The sequence below is a fragment of the Camelus dromedarius genome, chromosome 5 (assembly GCF_036321535.1).
Source record: "Camelus dromedarius isolate mCamDro1 chromosome 5, mCamDro1.pat, whole genome shotgun sequence".
In the NCBI taxonomy this organism is placed as follows: domain Eukaryota; kingdom Metazoa; phylum Chordata; class Mammalia; order Artiodactyla; family Camelidae; genus Camelus; species Camelus dromedarius.
The window spans coordinates 79,361,448-79,368,563 of record NC_087440.1 but is presented as its reverse complement, the minus strand read 5'-3'; positions in this window follow the sequence as shown (position 1 = coordinate 79,368,563).

The following is a 7,116-nucleotide window of genomic DNA, read 5'->3' as shown; positions in this document are numbered from 1 at the left end:
ACAAGTCCAACTCTAAGGCTTTTGCAATAATACGGTAAAAAGTGGTGTTGGCTTGAACTAGATTGATGGTAGAGAAGGAGTGAAAGGGTAGATTTAAAACACTATAAAACATATTTGGAAATCTACCTGAATTCTCATGGGTTGGATGTGGAGCGTAACAGTAAAAACCAAGGATAATGATGATGATGATGACAGTGACAACACCAAATGCAACATTGATGGTGATGATGATGATGGTGATGATGAGATGATGACAACGGCAACACTGAAGGCAACATTGATGATGATGACGATGATGCTAGTTAACATTTACTGTGTATTTTCTCTAGGTAGAGCACTCTGCACAACACCTTTAATAAACTTATTAATGTAGTCTTTGCAATAACTCAGCATAAAGGTGTTACTGTCCTTGTCTCCATTCTGTAAGTTGCTATGAACTAAATGTTCGTGTCCTCCTAAAAATTAATATGTTGTAGCTCTAATTCCCAATGCGAAGATATTTAGAAGTAGGACTTTTAGAAGTAGGACTTTTAATGTGGTCATAAAAGTAGAGACCTCATGAATGAGATTAGTACCCTTAGAAGAAGAGACCTGAAAGAGATGATGTCTGTCTTTGCCATGTGAGGACATAGCATGATGACAGTCATCTGCTAACTAGGAAGGGGGCCTTCGCCAGAACTTGGGCATGCTGGCACCAGATCTTGACCTTTCCAGCCTCTGGAACTACGTGAAATAAATTTCTATTGTTTAATTCACACAGTCTATGGTATTTTGTTTAATCAACCCAAACTGACTGAAGCCCAAGTAAGGAAGCTATGACACAGAGTGGTACAGAAAACTGTGCAAAGTCATTATTATAGGCTGAATATTTTTGCCCCCTCCCAAATTCACATTTGGAAACCTAGCCCCTCATATGATGGTGTTTAGAAGTGGAACCTTTGGGAAGTGACTGGGTCACAACAGTGGAGCCCATATTAATGTGATTAGTACCCTTATAAAGAGGATCCAAAGAGTTCCCTTGCCCTTGCTGCCATGTGAAGACACAGCAAAAAAGATGACCATCTGTGAACCATGAAACAGGTCTGACCAGACACCAAATCGCTGTCACCTAGACCTTGGTCTTCCCAGCCTCCAGACTTTGAAAAATGGATTTCTGGTTTTTAAGCCAACCAGTATATTGCAGCCTGAATGGACTTAGATAGTCGCCTAGCATAATATGGCAGGGCCACGACTTAAACTATAGAGATGATGTTCTTCGTTATTGTATCTTACAGAAATCTAAGTTTTGTGACTTGGCAACTAAGCAATGATAAAGCCATTTAGAATGATGGAGAAATGAGAGAGTTAGAATAGAGATGAAATGTTGAGTCAAAAGCATTACTTTGTACAAGAAAATTCTGAAATTTCAACTCAATGGTTTGACATGCACAGGAGAGTTCTCACCAGGAGAGAAGCATATGATTTACTTTTCAATGTATATGTGATATTAAAGCCACAGAAATGGGTGGCCCTCCATTATAGATATATTACACCGGAATAAAAGATATTTGTGACTAAAACTGAGAAATATGCTTATTTAGAGGTAAAAACCTTATAAATATGTTGGCATAGAAAGGCCAGCATGGCAGATAGGAAATTGGGAAAAGAGTGTGTGAGAAGGCCAAGAGAAGGATGTTTTGAGAAATGGGAATTCACTGATTCTATTGCTGTCAAATAAGATGAGTAGACAGAAATACACAAGGGATTTGGCAACATGAGAGAAAAATGGAAGCAACACCTTGGTTGGAGTAGGATTAAGACAGAATGGAAGGTGAGCGCATGGAGATGGCCATCTTTCCTTTCATCGTAGCAGAGAAACTGGCTGGTGTGTTGACTAGGGGAGAAGCAGAATTAAAGGATGCTGTATCCATCTGGAAGACACTAGAGCACGTTTGTATAGTCACATAATAAAACAAAAGAAAACAAGGTAATACCAACAAAACCGGTTACTACTTATCCAGCTTAAGCTCCATCAAAGAACATGCCACCTCCAGGTCCCACATCACTGTGCTGAAGCAAACATACTATTCTTTTTTAATAGATGAAGATCCTGAGATTATGCTGGGACCATTCACAGGTTGATGGTCATCTAGCAAGTGGGGAAATGAGTAAAGATGGTGTCTATGAATCCAGGACCAGTGTCAAGCAGTGACAACCCGCTCTCTATTCCTCTTAGACTCTCCTTAGCTTTCTATACCGTAGCTGATTTGTAGAAGCTTGGTAGAACACTGACTATCTGCTAAATGCAAACCCTCTGTCTGCCAAGCTAAAATTCCATTTGCTGCCAAACAAAAAATCAGCCCCAAGCATAATAAAGATGAAGATATACTATAGACTACAGGTTTTGAGTGACTGCTTTATTAATGTATGTATAACTCAGATTTCCAGATCTGGCCTCAATTGTACATCAGAAGTTCTTTATGTCCTACGTATTGAATTCTGCTGTAATGAAATCTTTTTTTTTTTTTTTTTTTTCTATTTTCTTCTCATCCCCTCCACTCAGGGTTTTAGGGAAAAGAGCCTCCTAAGCACAGGAAACGCCACATCCCTTCAGGTGTTTCTGCACACTACAGAAAAAAAAAAAATCTAAAATAATTTCCATTCTTAGCTGTTACAGCACAGCTATTTTTAAAGGTTATTTCGTGGAGCTGGCAGAGAAGGAATGATGATACAAAACAAATACACCTAATCTCATAATTTTCCCCACACAAAAAAAGAGCTTTGAAGGAAATCTCATTTTACTGGCTTTCAAAATTAAAAAGTTGTCTTCCTTGTAATCTTAAAAACGAGGCTCCTTTCAAAGCTTCACTCCACATGACAAAAAAAAAAATTGTGCTTGTATGATTTTTAAAATGGTAGGATTCCTCTAGCTCTGGTTGCTTTGAAAGGTCATCTTTGCTTTATGCAGTGTAGACTTTTTGTGGTCCTATAAATAACCGAGGGGAAGGAGGCAAAGGATTCTTCACAGTTCCTGTGTTACGTGAATCACCAGCAAGAAGTGTTGTCTTCCAATAGGAAGGGCGTCAGTGGATTGCATGTTACAGTTCTTAGTTAAAGAAGTAAGAAATCCAGTAACAAAGATACCCTTCAGATGATGCTGATTTGATGGAAGTCAAAAGAACCATCTGTATCAGAAGAAAAGCAAATTTCTCATGGCTAAGATTTCAAGTTCAGTTCCCATCGTCCCGAGCACGGTTGTGAGCAGCTTTTACGGACGCTGTTGTAGAGGATCAGCGCCTTGGAAACATACTTACTATTAACTCCAACTCTCTCTTAGAGAGGACGGGACTCTCACTTGCTTTAAACTAGAATCCCAAAGCAGCTCAAATTTCCCCATTAAACTCATAGGAAATCAAATATTTTCAAGTTCTTGTAAGGCTGAAGTCTGGCTTATACCTCACATCTGAGATTTCTTTTTATTAAGGAAGTTTCCCAGGAGGCCCATGGAGAAATCATGTTGGCGGGTTAACATTAACAAAAGGGTGCATTTCAACTCTGCAACTGGTTTAACTAGCTTATTCACATGTCTGCTTTGTCCAAACTTTGAGATTTAAGCCAAAATAATAAGACCCAGAAACAATGGTTTTATTCATCATATATCCATATTTGACTATAAATTACATACAAAGAAAAAAAAATTCTGTAGGACTTTCGTGGAATCATCTCTAATATAAATCAAGACTTGTGGAGTAGCTCAAAACATAGAGTTAATTTTATAAATATCACTTTTTAAAATGTTTCTAAAAGATAATTCTTATGTCAATTTAAAACTTAATTTCTCTACTTGCAATACCATTTCTTATTTCCTCTTCCATAAAAAGTGAGAGTTTCTACAACTTTCTTTCTAAAAATATCAATAACCCTGTGCTAATTAACTCATTTATTTACCTCTTTCCATCTAAAAGAATTGGTTTGAGCAGGATATTTAAATAAAAGCACAGCAAAATCGTGTTACCAGTGGCTATTCAGTACTATAATTCATTAACTCACATTTTGATAGAATCTATAAATGATTTGTTAGGGGGAGAAGTGGCGAATTTAGCTTGGGAAAAGGAATGTCCCTTATTCCTTGCCTCTTCTTTTACCTGTTCATACAAGTTTTATGACGAAGTAGAAGCCTGGTATATTTAATGTGCTCACAAAGAAATACGCTTTGTCCTTTCCTAGGCCTTTTCAAGATTTAATATTCCCTTTGTGTAGAAATTAAAGCTGGTTGAGATGAGGTAGAAACAGAGCTATATCTCCAGAATTTTATATCCTACATAGAGTTCTAAAGGTACATTTAACAGCTTTCTTAGTTCAAACCATACCCCTCTTTTAGCTTGCAAATGCATTTCTACTGGCTGTTAGAGAGAGAAAAAAAAATGTCTAATGGGTTGGTTACCTCTCTTTTCATTTTTATTCCTGGTAAGTGTGCAAAGCCCCTGAGGGTAAAAGAAAATTCCTAAGACATTTACATGTGCATGATCATGAAATAAAAAGTGATGAAACAGATAAAAAGATTTTATGTCCTGGAAAAGTAAATGATTCAGTGCTAATACAGTGAGAAATGGTACATAATTTATTACGGATGTTTAAAATGCAAGCAATTCAAGGGGACACCTCTAAAACACGAACCCACTACGAGAACTTATCAGAAAAAAATAGCCTTTGTACTGTCTGATTTCTGATAACAAGGGCTTACTCTCATTCTAATTATGAAAATAAAATGAAGTAAAATATTCTTTGGAGAAAAACACACAGATGCACTGACATACAAGTGCACACACGCAGACACACCACACAATCTATTTCTATGTGATAGATATTATTTGAAATAGAGTTCTTTGAATAAACCTAGCTTATTCCAAGCCTGGGGTAGGGAAAGTTGTTAAGGGCAAGGATTCTGGCAGAAAAGTCCTCATGCACTTTGGTTTTGAGACACAAAACCAGTAGGACATTCACACCACCAGAAACCTGTCAGGAAATTTTCCCCTGACTGGCAATAGGCTTTTCTGCAGAGTTGGGATTTAATGCTAATACATGGATAGGAAGAACCAGTAACTCTGTTTAATATTTACATCAATAATGGAATATTTTTGACAATTACTTGAATTATAACTTAAATCTGTCCTAGGAACAATTTCCCAATGCCTTTTGGATGCAAATAACGTGTGCTGCTCTCAGAGGAAATTTCTGATGCCAGTACATCTCCTGAAGCATGACAATCAATACTCATCTCTTTTGCAGACTTCATGCTGCTGTTCAATGGGCAGTTAACCTTGCAGATCTGATGGCGGGTTTCAAAGGAACATGAATATAAAAATGACAGACTGTAATCTGCATTTCTTATGAGACTATAATATATTAGGAGGGCAAGCCCGTGACCTCGGGTGCTCAGCCTCCATCACGTTCACGGCCGAGAGCTTCTGATGTCCACGCGGCGGTGTTCAGTGTGCCTGTTTCCGCTTGGTAGACCAAACCAGGTGCCAATTTGTTACACTTTCATTGGGCTGAGTGATAGTTCTCAGTGTCTTGGCTTGAATTTTAGAGGCTAAATCTTGTTCTGTAGATATTCTTACAAGCAACTTGTAAAACTCTGCAGCCACGGCAGGCTCTCTTTTCAAAAAGGCAGGTGTTAAATGAACCTTTGTTTATTTGCACACCCGTGCTTCACGCACATTGATTCCTTTCCAGCAGAAATGTCTCCCTGCTGTTTCTCTCCTCCTGTCAAATTCTCCTTCAAATTTCCAAACCCAGGGAAAAAGTCACTTCTCAGAAACCTCTCTGAATCTTCCAGGCTGAATCAGTTCCTCCCTATCTTCTGATCTCTCTTCACTGTCACACTTTTGTTTCAGCACTCACCATATTTTCTGAAATATAGAAATTTATGTTTTGGAGTTAGCGTTTGATGTTGATTCTCCCTCATTCATATTCTGGCTGGCTGACTGGGCTTCTGACCCGAAGTTTTAACTTCTCAGCCTCAGTTTTCTCATCTTAAACTGGTGAAAATGAGATTTAGCTCTATAGCATTACATAGATATTATTGTGGTATTGGCAAATGTTTTTAATTGCATTTGGGTTCAACATATAGGAGTCACTGAACAAATATTTATTGAAAGAGTTACTGAAACTTCCTTATATCTTTTCCAGTCTCAGTAGATGCCACGTGGTCTTCTACTTGCTAGGGACACATAGTGACCACACCTGCCAGAGCTCTGGACCTCCTGGGGCTTTCACTCCAGTGGGGAATATTAAAATACTTATTAGGCAAATAAATACACCCCATCTATCAGATGATGAATATGCTGAGGGAAATTGTGTGGGCTAATACGATGGGGAGAACTTTGGGCTGTGGGTGTAGAGAGCAGTGGAATTCTAAAGCAGTGAAGCTGGCCACCCACATTTGATCTGAGACACTAAGGAACTAAGGGGAGAAATAATGTTTTAGGAAGAGGAAAAAGCAAGTGCAAAGGCCCAGAGTGGGAAGGTTTGGGAGGGTTGCTTGAGGAATAAAGGAAAGGTGAGTGGGCTGGAGTTCAGTGAGCTAGGGGGAGGGTATTTAGATATAAGACGCTTACATGAGGAGGCAGGGGTCAGGCTGGGGGTGGGGGTGGGGCTTAACTAATGCAGTAGACACTAAGGAACTGACCCCTAGAATGGAATCCAAGTGACATGAGAGCTTGTCATCTTAACTTGTGAAATGCTCCAAGTTACCAGGATTGGGTAGTGCACTAAAGTTTTCCCTTGCAATTCAATAAATTATCTAGTGTTTTCTAAAAGGGAGAAGGTTGTCAAAGAAGGAAACTGATTCATAAATTGCCATTGCTGTGGAGCTCTACCTTACAGCGCTACCTTGGAAAGATGCTTCTCAGGGATTAAGATTCAAGCCTTCACTTAGCTGCTTGCTCATTGGGTGACTCTGGGCAGATGACTTGACCTCTCCAGACTTCTGTCCTCTCATCTATAAGAAGGAAAATAATAATAGTACCTGTCTCACATGGCATCTATAAGTATTAGGTGACATGGTCTAGGGGAGACAGATACATGTTTAAGTAACTGCTACACGGTGGTCACCCAGCAGGGCTTAGCCAAGAT